Source organism: Amphiura filiformis, chromosome 10 (assembly GCF_039555335.1).
Source record: "Amphiura filiformis chromosome 10, Afil_fr2py, whole genome shotgun sequence".
NCBI lineage: Eukaryota > Metazoa > Echinodermata > Ophiuroidea > Amphilepidida > Amphiuridae > Amphiura > Amphiura filiformis.
The window spans coordinates 581,322-596,171 of record NC_092637.1 but is presented as its reverse complement, the minus strand read 5'-3'; positions in this window follow the sequence as shown (position 1 = coordinate 596,171).

Here is a 14,850-nt window from a genome sequence, read left to right as displayed (position 1 = left end):
GTTAAGAACAAATCATTACAAAGTACTACTATAATATTGGTAACTCAACATGGCACAAAATTATAATCAAATATATTGCACAAATCCGAATCAAAATCAAACTCATATTGAACTCATATTCTCCTATCACCCTCAAATATCCACCACTGCACTACTCCCCACACAACATTATCGTCCTCATATCTCCACTACCGCACAAACATACACATCCCACACTACTTCACCCCTCACGTAAAAACTCACACCTTATACACTCCCCCCACACACGCACCCCCCACATAATTATATACAAACATAAAATGAAGATACTGTTTATCATGATGTTTTTGTGCGCATCAACCATGATGAGATAATTAACAATAACATAAAATAAGATACAAATAACAACCAAATTCATCAACATTAACCAAAACATACGATATACTCTTAATGCAAAATGGACCAATATTGGTCCTAAAGCAACAAACATTATGTTCATCATAAATTGTACATGCGCTTAAAACATTGAATACTTGGTGACTTTCTGATGTCAAGATTAATTTTGTTCCATACTTGAACACCACTATAGGAAAATGAAGACTTGAAATATTCAGTATCATTGCCATTGGAACATGGTGGTAGCGCCAGCAGATCAGCTGCGGCTTGTCTCGTATTAACACAATGTCTATCTGAAATATAATTGAATTTTGAAGAGAGATATGATGGAGCCAAACTATTTAGAGATTTATACATCAATAAAGCCTTAAAATAGTTACAACGGTCTTGAAGTGACTTCCATCCTAACATTGGAAACATAATATCAGATGAAGTTAGATAATTAACACTCAATATAATTCTGGCACAACGTTTTTGTAATACACTGAGTTTATGGACATCCTCGTTGTATCTACCAAACCATACAGCACTGCAGTAGTCAAACTGAGGCTGAATCAATGACTTATACAAAATATTTAAAATATTGGCATCAAGAAATGTGCTAAGACGCCTTAGAAGAGCTATCTTACAGAAAACTTTCTGAGTAACACCATTTACTTGTTTGTGCCACAGCAACTCATCGTCAATTACCACACCCAAACATTTAGCCTTATTTACCCTGTCAAGTTTACAACCATTTACCATAACTGAAAACGAATCATCATGAACATTGCGTAATTTTGAACTACTGCCCAATAGCATAACATTTGTTTTGTCAGTATTGAGGAAAAGCATGTTTTTACGAAGCCACTTAGTAATTTCTTCCATATCATCGGTGAGCTTCTTGGATATTACATTAACATCACTTCCACTAACATATAGTGTGGTATCATCAGCGTACATTGAGATCTTTCCATGTTTAATTACCATTGGCATATCATTAATAAAAATAAGAAACAAAAGTGGCCCAAGGATACTGCCTTGTGGAACTCCCGTTTTCACGGGAAGTGCATCAGAAACAATACCATTAAATAAAACTCTTTGCATTCTTCCAGTCAGATATGACCTAAACCATTTTAGAGTGTTACTAGATGCACCAATATCACACAATTTATTAATCAAGATATCATGGTTTACAGTATCGAATGCCTTACGTAAGTCGATAAAGGCCACGCCGGTCATTTTACCTGAATTAATATTTGAGAGCCAGTCGTCCACCATGTCTATAAGAGCGGTATCAGTAGAATGCCCTGGCCGAAAACCTGACTGGTGCTCATTTAAAATGCCATGCTGTGTTACATAAGAATATACATGATTATGCACTGCCCTTTCAATTATTTTACTTACCACCACAGGCAGAATTGAAATAGGCCTGTAATTGTTAGTGTCGTCGAGATTACCACCTTTATGCAATGGTGTAACCTTAGCCTCTTTCCATGCAGTTGGGAAAATACCCTTTGACAAGGATAGGTTTAAAATGTGTGTCAAGCTGTCTACAATAGCAGGACGGGCTAATTTGAGCACTCTACAACTTAAATCATCAAGACCAGTGGCCTTATTAGCACTCATTGCACGAATTTCCTTGTCAACAAACTCAGGAGTTATGAGAGGTAAATCAAGGAGAGGGCTAACTTTACTCAACTTAACACTTTCATTCTTAACATTACCAGTACAATTATTATTACAACTACCAATTAACTTTGTTGCAACATTTGCAAAATGTTTGTTAAGGCCATTTGAAATATCATCGTTAGATGTTAAAACGTTACCATCATAAACAATGGATGATGGATTTGAAGATTTCTTAGTTGGAAGGACCTTTTTAAGAGATTGCCATAGTTTACTGGAGTTTTTACTATTTTGACTGATTAAGTTCTTATAATAATCACTCTTAGAAGATCTTATCATACATGTTACATCATTACGTGCTCTTTTATATGCCTCCCAGTCAAGAACATTATTTGTACGAACTGCCGAACGGTGAAGAGAATCTCTTTGTAACATTTTCTTCTTAATCTCCCCACTTAACCAAGGAGCTGGGGAGGTCTTAACACGCTTACTTTTCTTTGGTAAATGACGGTTTATTATATCAAAGAACATGGTATCCCAATTTTTCAATGCAACATCAACATCATCATAATCAGCAATATTACACCATGGTATTTTATGGAGATCATTCACAAACATTTGTTCATTAAAATATTTAAAACAGCGATAATCAACTGTCTTATGGCCACCCTTGATAGGCCTTGCATTTCGAATCGCATAGATCATAAAGTGATCACTTATGGCAGTTTGTATAACACCGCTTTCTTCGTACAATTCACATTTCGATGTAAAAAATAAATCAATAATTGTTTTACTTGTAGGCGTTTTTCAAACCGAATGGCATAACTTTGTACTGGTAAAGACCAAATGGTGTACAAAAAGCAGAAATCTCTTTGGCACGGTCTGTGAGTGGAACCTGCCAGTACCCTTTCAAAAGATCAAATTTGCTAACAAATTTTGCATTCCCAATTTTGTCTATGCAATCATCAATTCTTGGAATTGGGTACGAGTCTGTCTTTGAATGTACATTTGCAGCTCTCATGTCTGCGACCAATCGGTATGAACCATCAGGCTTGGGAACAAGTATACACGGTGAACTCCATTCACTACTACTTGGTTCTATGATATCATTGTCTAGCATATAATTGATCTCATTTTTGAGATGTTCCATTTTCAATGGATTGACTCTGTAAGGATGCTGCTTGATTGGTTTTGTATCACCAACATCTACATAATGAAATGCAGCATTTGTTCTACTTGGCGTATCAGGAAATATTTTGTCAAATTTGTGAATCAAATTTGCAATTTGACTTTGTTGATCTTGAGAAAGATGACCTAACTTTGAGTCCAAATTAGTGACCACATCAGAATTGTTCAATTTTACATTATACTCTTTGTGCTCCAGCTCTTTATCCTGGTCAAATGTGACATCAGAATTGTCATCTTTACTCTTGTCTACATTGGCGATTTTGTCTACATCGGCATGTTTGTCTACATTATCGGCATGTTTTACTGTACACACAGGTTTTGGAATGCCACTGTCACTTCTTTCAACATACTCTTTGAGCATATTTATGTGGCATAACTGCCTGCTCTTGCGTCTACCAGGAGTCTTGATAATATAATCTACTTCACCCACTTTTGACTCTACTTCACATGGGCCATGATATCTGGCTTGTAATGGGTGTCCTGGAATTGGAAACAGTACTAGAACTTTGTCACCTGGTTTGAACACTCTCTCTTTGGCATGTTTATCATATCAGTGTTTCATTTTGGCCTGACCCTGTTTCAAGTTTTCTTTGGCAATATCAGTTACTCTGTTAAGCCTATGCTTAAAAATGGAGACATAATCCAACAAATTGATATCTGATTTCTCATTGAGCCACTTTTCTTTCAACAACTTTAAGGGCCCGCGCACTGTGTGTCCAAACACTAACTCAAAGGACTAAATCCTAAAGTTTCCTGAACAGCTTCCCTAGCAGCAAACAATAACAAGTGCACTCCCTCATCCCAGTCCCTCTGAAATTCCAAACAGTATGTTCTGATCATGTTTTTCAAAGTTTGGTGGAACCTTTCTAGTGCACCTTGTGATTCTGGATGGTAAGCACTTGAGGTATACTGTTCTATACCTAATTGATACATGACCTGCTGAAATACTCCAGAAGTAAAGTTTGATCCTTGGTCTGACTGTATGGACTTGGGGAGCCCCACAAATGTGAAGAACTTTGTTAAAGCTTTCACTATAGTCACTGCTTTAATATTTCTTAAGGGTATGGCTTCAGGAAAGCGTGTTGACGCGCACATAATTGTCAGAAGGTATTGATTACCTGACTTAGTCTTTGGTAGGGGCCTACACAATCAATAATAACCCTACTAAATGGTTCATCAAAGGCTGGAATTGGCTTTAATGGAGCAGGAGGTATTTTCTGATTTGGCTTCCCTACTACTTGGCATATGTGACATGTTTTGCAATATTCAGAAACATCTTTTCTGAGAGTGGGCCACCAGAAATGTCTCAGAATTCTTTCATTAGTTTTCTTAACACCCAAATGCCCTGCCATTGGACTGTCATGTGCTATGTTAATTACTTCAGTGTGGTATACTTTTGGTACCACAATTTGGTGCACTACCTTCCACTCTTCATCGGCAGGTACATCAGGTGGCCGCCATTTTCTCATTAGCACACCATCTTGTTTGTAAAAACAGACAGAATTTTGTTCTGCTTCTTCTAGGGTCAATGCCCTTTGATTGATCTCTTTGAGTTCTGGGTCATTTTGTTGCTCCAGAATCAGCTTGTCTCTCATGGTTTCCTCAATTTGTTCATGCTCAGAGGCTGTGTCATTTTGAGGGGTATTTTTATCCCCAAGAGAAGGACGTTTATCTTCTTTCTCATTCAACTTTGACACAAATGTGTCTTCCAAATTGTAGCCTAAGTCATCAATTTGGTTGTCCTCAATTGTTTCTACAGAGGCTCTCTTACTCATTGCCCGTGTCACTGCACATGCAGGAAATATCTCCTCTTCCTCACTATTATCATCCTGTAAACAGGGCTTATCTGTAACTATTGGGTCAGGAAAAACCTTCCCCCCTGCCAAATCATTTCCTAGCAACATGGACACTCACACTCCTTTGACTGGCAATTCATGTCTAACTCCAATGGTTACAGGACCAGAAACTAAGTCAGATGTCAAGTTAATTTTGTGGAGAGGTACATTAAGTATTTCCATCCCAATACCCTGGATCAAAGCATTACCAGCTGAACTATCCTCATTAAAGGGCAAAGTTCCTTCCAGAATCATAGACCGTGCACAACACGTATCTCGCACAATTTTGATGGGCTTTGGACTACCATTCTCACCAAGTGATACTACTCCCTCTAACACAAATGGTTCAAAATCTTCACACACCTTGTCTGTCTCACCTCCCTTTTGTGGGAATTCTTGTTTCTTGATTTGACTGACTTTTTACTTTGACTCAAGTGACACTGCACATCCCACAGTATTACTAGCAGTTTGCTGCTGTTTTTGTGCGTCTTGTCTGCCTTTCAAGAAATAACACTGGGTCATCGTATGCCCTGGTCTCTTGCAATGAGTACAAGTTACTTTGGATTTAAATTCAGTCCCAAATTTTGCTTTGTTACCTGAACTCCCTGGGGTCCCTCTACCACCAGCACTATGATGTGAATTAGACTGAGGTTTCACTTCTTGTGTACCACCCTGATTTGCTCTAGGTTGATTATGCCTGAACCTGTTTGAATAACGTCTGTTATGACTAAATCTACTCGCATTCAATTTGTGAGTTAAACCATAGTCGTCTGCCATTGTCGCCGCTTCGTTTAGCGTCTTAATTTTGCTAGCGCTTTCATCCAAATGGGTTTTAATGTCAACGTGGACACATTTCTTGAACTCTTCTATAAGAACTAATTGCTTAAGTTGGCCAAAATCATCTTTGACTTCTTTTGACCCAAGCCACCTGTCAAACATTTGTTCTTTTACTCTATCAAATTCTACATGGGTTTGATCTGCTTGCTTTCTTGAATCTCTGAACTTTTGTCTGTATGCTTCAGGCACCAGTTCATAGGCCTTAAGGACTGCCTGTTTGACTTCTTCATAATTATTACACTTCTCTATTGGTAGAGCTGAGTAAGTCTCCTGGCCTTCCCCACAAAACTACTTTGCAAAAGTAGGGTCCAATGCTCTTTAGGCCATTTCAAATTTGTAGCTACCTTTTCAAAATGTTGAAAGTACTCGTCAACTTCTTTCTCTTTGAATTTAGGCACAAGCTTGACATACTTTGTAACTTTGTACTTCTTTTTTGAAGCACGAAGACCATCACACACATGTGGAGTTTCTCAATCTCTCACGGCATTCTGTAAAGTCCCAACAAAAGCCTCCAGCTTTTTATATCAGTACTCATGCAAAAACCCATCATCTATTAATAAACCATTACTTCAATCACATTTTCACAACATTGCTGCAATCTTGGGATTTCCCAATATTAATTATACACATTCACCTATCACATTACATCACTTCCTGGGGGGTCTGACTATGGTGCAATATACTGAACTGGTAATTTCCAAGTTCCAAACATAGATCTGACTTTGTTTACAATAATTTGGGGGAATACCAAAATGACTTTCCACACCATTGTCTTGCACGTACAAGGGGGTTTCCCATCTCATGAAATACTTTCAGCTTGTAAACAAAGTTAAATAATTAAATTAAATCAAATTACTCAGGGCACATCACACTAGGTATGTAATTATAATACATGTAATAACAATATTGCTTTGGAATTAAATCAACAATAAGAATTATATTTTTATATTATTTATTTTTCTTTTTTCATTCTTTTTTTTTTAAATCAACATTTATAGCAAATGTTGTCAATATTCACAGTAAATTTGATCAATATCCCTAAAAAGATGCACTTTGGCAGGTTTAGTCATGAAAATATAGCTTATATTAACTTCAAACACTTATTCAACTATGTAAGCCCAGTTAGCTCAATTGGTAGAGCATCAGACTTATAAACAGAAGGTCCCTGGTTCGAATCCCGGTAGGTACTAAGGTAAGTGACTTGTTTAAAAGTAATGTAGTTAATTTGTCTTCGTTGTAAAATAGAGAGTCAGGTAAATCCATATATGTCATGATTTAGGACGAAAAAATTTAGACTTACATAATATAAAAACCGAAATCTTAAAACTAGAACGAAAAAAATTCAAAACTCAAAATATACAAATTCAAGTGCTTTAATTCCCAACCCGCGTCAAACAAAAATATACACACCCCAATCTTAAAATTTGCCCTCAAAAAATTCACAACCCAAAATATACAAATTCAACTGCTTCAATTCCCCACGCTGGTCACCCCAAAAGCGCGCACTACAGAAACTTGCTTCCAATATAAATTCAACTCTCCCGATGCTAATACCGCCCACTATCTCCTTAGCATATCCATTGTAAGAACAAAGAGTGTTGGGTAACAATACCATTCAAGCTAAATTATCCCGATTTTCAACACTTTCACTATATCCACACATTAGAATAAGCTTCTTCAAATTCGACACTTTTCCATGTTTTCACCACTTTTACTATTCCATGCAGTTAGAATATATTCCATCGCATATCATATGCACACATGCAAATCGCATATTACATTTGTAACTTCAAAATCGACACTTTTCCCGATTTCCAACACTTTTACTATATCCACACATTAGAATAAGATTCTTCAAATTCGACACTTTTCCCACTTTTCCATGTTTTCACCACTTTTACTATTCCATACAGTTAGAATATATTACATCGCATATCATACGCATATCCCTTATTACATTTGCAACTTCAAAATCGACACTTTTCCCAATTTCCAACACTTTTACTATATCCACACATTAGAATAGGATTCTTCAAATTCGACACTTTTCCTTGTTTTCAACACTTTTACTATTCCATACAGTTAGAATATATTCCATCGCATATCATATGCACACATGCATATCGCATATTACATTTGCAACTTCAAACTCGACACTTTTCCCAATTTCCAACACTTTCACTATATCCACACATTAGAATAAGATTCTTCAAATTCGACACTTTTCCATGTTTTCAACACTTTTACTATTCCATACAGTTAGAATATATTACATCGCAAATCATATGCACATATGCATATCACATTTGTAACTTCAAAATCGACACTTTTCCCAATTTCCAACACTTTTACTGTATCCACACATTAGAATAAGATTCTTCAAATTCGACACTTTTCCCACTTTTCCATGTTTTCACCACTTTTACTATTCCATACAGTTAGAATATATTACATCGCATATCATACGCATATCCCTTATTACATTTGCAACTTCAAAATCGACACTTTTCCCAATTTCCAACACTTTTACTATATCCACACATTAGAATAGGATTCTTCAAATTCGACACTTTTCCATGTTTTCAACACTTTTACTATTCCATACAGTTAGAATATATTCCATCGTATATCATATGCACACATGCATATCGCATATTACATTTGCAACTTCAAACTCGACACTTTTCCCAATTTCCAACACTTTCACTATATCCACACATTAGAATAAGATTCTTCAAATTCGACACTTTTCCATGTTTTCAACACTTTTACTATTCCATACAGTTTGAATATATTACATCGTATATCATATGCACATATGCATATCACATTTGTAACTTCAAAATCGACACTTTTCCCAATTTCCAACACTTTTACTGTATCCACACATTAGAATAGGATTCTTCAAATTCGACACTTTTCCATGTTTTCAACACTTTTACTATTCCATACAGTTAGAATATATTACATCGCATATCATATATGCATATGCATATCACATTTGTAACTTCAAAATCGACACTTTTCCCGATTTTACACACTTTTACTATATCCACACATTAGAATAAGATTCTTCAAATTCGACACTTTTCCATGTTTTCAACACTTTTACTATTCCATACAGTTAGAATATATTACATCGCATATCATATGCACACATGCATATCGCATATTGCATTTGCAACTTCAAAATCGACACTTTTCCCGCTTTTCAACACTTTTACTATATTCTAATTAGAATAGGATTCTTCAAATTCGACACTTTTCCATGTTTTCAACACTTTTACTATTCCATACAGTTAGAATATATTACATCGCATATCATATGCACACATGCATATCGCATATTACATTTGTAACTTCAAAATCGACACTTTTCCCGATTTTCAACACTTTTACTATATCCACACATTAGAATAGGATTCTTCAAATTCGACACTTTTCCATGTTTTCAACACTTTTACTATTCCATACAGTTAGAATATATTACATCGCATATCATATGCACATAATGCATATCGCATATTACATTTGTAACTTCAAAATCGACACTTTTCCCGAAATTCAACACTTTTACTATATCCACACTTTAGAATAAGATTCTTCAAATTCGACACTTGTCCATGTTTTCAACACTTTTAAACAGCTTCACAAATTACATTCGCAATTTCAAAATCAACACTTTTCCCGATTTTCGACACTTTTACTATTGATTCACGTATTACATTCGTAATTTCATTTCTCCCGATTTTCAACACTTTCACTATATTAAAATAGAAAAATAAAATAGACACTATTCCCTTTGTTCACACTTTTGAATTGATTCACGTATTACATTCGAAATTTCACTTTTCCCGATTTTCAACACTTTTACTCTTACATACTACATTCACAAGTTCAAATTAGCTTTTTCAAAATCCACACTTTTCCATGTTTTCAACACTTTTAAACTGCTTCACAAATTGCAACTGCTAATTTCAAAATCAACACTTTTCCCGATTTTCAACACTTTTCTAATATTCAAAATTAGAATTAGTGCGTTCAAAATCGACACTTTCCCCTATTTTCCACACTTTTGAATTGCCTCACGTATTACATTCGTAATTTCACTTTTCCCGATTTTCAACACTTTTACTCTTACATACTACATTCGCAAGTTCAAATTAACTTTTCAAAATCCACACTTTTCCATGTTTTCAACACCATTAAACTGCTTCACAAATTGCAACTGCTAATTTCAAAATCAACACTTTTCCCGATTTTCAACACTTTTCTAATATTCAAAAATTAGAATTGGTTTTGTTCAAAATCGACACTTTCCCCTATTTTCCACACTTTTGAATTGCTTCACGTATTACATTCGTAATTTTACTTTTCCCGGAAAAGTGTCGAATTTGAAGAATCTTATTCTAATGTGTGGATATAGTAAAAGTGTTGAAAATCGGGAAAAGTGTCGATTTTTGAAGATTGCAATGTGCATATGATGATATGCATATGTAAAAGTGTTGAAAATATGATATGCGATGTAATATATTCTAACTGTATGGAATAGTAAATATTCTAACTGTGTTGAAAACATGGAAAAGTTTCGAATTTGAAGAATCCTATTCTAATGTGTGGATATAGTAAAAGTGTTGGAAATTGGGAAAAGTGTCGATTTTGAAGTTGCAAATGTGATATGCATATGTGCATATATGATGTATATGATATGCGATGTAATATATTCTAACTGTATGGAATAGTAAAAGTGTTGAAAACATGGAAAAGTGTCGAATTTGAAGAATCTTATTCTAATGTGTGGATATAGTAAAAGTGTTAAAATCGGGAAAAGTGTCGATTTTGAAGTTACAAATGTGATATGCATATGCATATATGGTATGCGATGTAATATATTCTAACTGTATGGAATAGTAAAAGTGTTGAAAACATGGAAAGTGTCGAATTTGAAGAATCTTATTCTAATGTGTGGATATAGTAAAAGTGTTGGAAATCGGAAAAGTGTCGATTTTGAAGTTGCAAATGTATGATATGCGATATGCATATATGATATGCGATGTAAAATCGGGAAAAGTATTTTGAAGTTCTATGCAATGCATGATATGGAATAGTTCTAAATGGAATAGTAAAAGTTTGAAAACATGGAAAAGTTTCGAATTTGAAGAATCCTATTCTAATGTGTGGATATAGTAAAATAGTGTTGGAAATCGGGAAAAGTGTCGATTTTGAAGTTGCAAATGTGATAAATGCAAAAAGTGTTGAAAACATGGAGAAGTGTAAATTTTGAAAAGCTACTTCTAATTTGTCAATATAGTAACGGTGTTGAAAATCGGCAACAGTGTCGATAATTTCATGGCTGATTGCATTTTCCTACACTTCCTCATTTCAACTGCTGATTTCCATAATTATCCTCTTCCAAAATCCAACTGCTGATTCCCACAATTATCATCTTCAAAAACTTCATGAGTGATTGCATTTTGCTAGATTTCCTCATTTCAACTGCTGATTTACACAATTTTTCTCTTCCAATTTTTCGAATATGGTTACTTTACACTACACAAGTTTTTTAAATTTTTTTATCAAAGCCGATTTTTTTCTGTCCTATATCATGACATGTATCGGTAATTTAAGACTTATAGTAGGCACAGTATACACAAGTAACTGATTTTTTTCGGTTTTTTTTCTCATTGGGCTTGTTTGCCAATGGTTGGATCAACGTTGGCTAATGGTTGGATCAACGTTGGTCAAATAACGTTGGCCCAACATCAAAGATTTGATGTTGGCCCAACGTCGCAAATTACATTTGTATTGCGGTTGGGTTAAAGTTGGATCGACGTTGGCCCAACGTTGAGGTGGTTGGCTGCCCGGCCAAAATCACTTTGGGCCAACGTCGAAAAGCAACGTTGGCCCAACGTAGTAAGGTCAGTTCGCCCACGTTGGACCAACGTTTATGGCAAGCTAAGCGGGTCAGAACGTGGGACTAGCTACGCGCAGCTTCTTTCTCGTTACGTGCAGCTTATTAACCAATCAGATTCGCGGTTTTAAACACGTGGAGCTGATGTAAACATCCTCTCTCACAAATATTACGTTGTTAATTTTTGTAAATGAAAATATCTGTAGTATATCAGCAAAAAATGGTATAGGTGCTACTAAAGTAATATCTGAACAAAATGATGATTGTTCTATATTTAGGGGGCTATCATTTTCTTCGGAAGAGGGTCCCAAATATAGGGGTCATACTTTTTGGAAAGAAAAATAAGGGGAGGGGTCATACATTGATAATAACAAAATGTAGGGAGTCACAAGATGACTACAGATAGTGTGTTTATTGTATTCAAAAAGACTGATTTCAATACAATTTAGCCTGTCTAGGGGGTAAGGTGTATCGGTGGTGGGAGTCGGGGTCATAACATTTTGATGCCGAAATAGTGAGGGCCGCAATTTTATTGACGCCGACTTTTTGTAAATTTAGGACCCCCCTTTCGAAAAAAATGATGACCCATTTTACTCTCTCCATATTTACACAGTGGCATGTGATATCGCTTTCCCTGCAATATCTTTACACAGCGCTTTACATCAGGAGTAGTTGTTGTTTGACCTTCATATCCCCTGCACCGCTAATACAGCCCGAGTATAAAGTTACTTGCTATTAAACACGGTGTAAACTTGGAAACACTAAATAAATATGCTTTGTGTCATTTTAGCCAGGCATGTAATAGCAACATGTTCTCTTGACACGTGCTGGGATTTGGCCTCCTTACCCGCTCGTTATCTATGCTAATTCCGTAAATTAATTACAAGATAATAACTGTGAAAGAGGATACCTAGCACTATACTACGCGCAGCTAACGACCCAACCACGTGATTAAATTTGACTATTTTGATTGGTCAAACAGCTGCTCGTAACGAGAAAGAAGCTACGCGTAGCAGTTCCACGCTTTTGGACCCCTTGGCTTGCCATAAACGTTGGGCCAACGTAGTGTTGCTATCTGGGTAGAAGAGAAAATAGTAAAATAAATCAATAACATAAAAATATCCTTCTCAATGTACCAAAAAGAGCTCTTATTACAGGCGAGCATGCCATGAAGATATTATTTTCAGTAATATTTTGCATTTTAATGTATCCAACATGTTTATATCATGAAAATAACCATTTTAATTGCACTAGGTGTATGGGAACCCCCTCTGGTGACTAGACTAAATCCAAGTATAGCCCACGGGCATTATTTCGCTTGGATGATACGACACTATCCAGCATTGTATTGGTCAAGATCACGCACGTTCCCTGAGTTCTTTATTATAAACATCTCAAAAAAAGTAACTAACCCCCCTTAAATAATGTCCATTATTCAAAAAGGGGCTATTGTATTGCAAATCTGTAAAATGCGTTGGAAGCAGAATTTATTTCTGCGCATTGATATCTCATTTGATACGATAGCCCAGAAAACAAGAAAACACCGGTCAATTTAATGTAGTGAGGTCCAGATTTGAAAGTTGCACTTGCATACAAATTTTTACAATACAAAAACACTCAAATATCATTACACAGATTTCCTTCCATTACACTGAATGCAAAATCAAAGATACCACATTGAGTATCTTTGGCAAAATCAATAGAATTTTGCAACTTTAAAATCTTAGGCTACATTGATTTAAATGTACGCTGTGACGTCAATATTTAGTCAATTGCTACAAATGAGGTGTCAAAATGTGCAGAAATAAATTCTGCTTCCAACGCATTTTACAGATTTGTAATACAATCACCCGTGTTTGAATAATGGTCATTATTTAAAGGGGGTTAGTTACTTTTTTTGAGATGTTTATAATAAAGAACTCAGGGAACGTGCGTGACCTTGACCAATACAATGCTGGATAGTGTCGTATCATCCAAGCGAAACAATGCCCGTGGGCTATACTTGGATTTAGTCTAGTCACTAGATTTTATCAGTTTACCTTTGTCAGTATTGAGTATCTTTGGTCAGAGTTTACCTATTAAGGGTTGACTAGATAAATTTTCATTTATATCTAGATCAATTGGCTACGCCTATATATTATTGAAATATATTAACACTTTGATGTTTTGCAGAAGTTCATTCTACAAATCGTATACTTTGAAAACTTACTTGATTTATTGTTGTTAATGAGTTATGTACGTTTTACAAAGGTGGTGTTGTTTCAGCCCTCTAGTTTTTACAACATAACTCAAGAACCACAGGATCAACAAAAGTTATCTGTGATATTTGAATTCTTCTACAATGATCAATGAAAATATTTCGCAAGATGCTTCGAAATACCAAATCGCAACAGTTTAAAATAGTTACTAAAAAAATAGCATAAGAGGGGAGTTTGACCAGATATAGGTCTAATCGAGATATTTCGTGTTTTTAGGACCTATATTATTAAACGACAAACATGACAAATAACATTAAATTCTACTTTGAACACTGCCAACTCAAAAACTTAGTACATGTTTATCTACTCAGTTATGTTTGCTTATATCTTAATTGGAACCCTTATAATTATTGGGTCAAGGCTGTATCTGCATGGTAATTGAATATTTTGAAAACTTGTATTTCAAGGAGTTTCTTGCTGGTGAGTTATAGCCAGAGTCGGGATGTTGGTATCATTATGCCTCAAATCACTAATTTATTGTGAGATCAGTGCAGAGTTGATTAGATACGAAAATGGAAGGTTAGAACATATGTGACCGGACACTACGAATCAGCCGTAAAGTCGGCCCGGTCAATTTTGTTTTATTTCGTTTTTAGAAAATTATATCATAAGCTTTAAAATGGTATATCAGTTGACTTCAAATGATATCCAGAAGCGGGGTTATGGTTTGTTGAACTCTGCTCATTCAACAAAATGGTGCCTTTTTTCGGTTCTACGTATGTCTCTTTTTTCACATTGCTGGTAATAAAGCCATAATTCGCGGTCATTTCATATCAGGAATCAGGTTCAGGAATGTCCTCTCATTGTTAATTGTTTGTTATACATACAAAATACAATG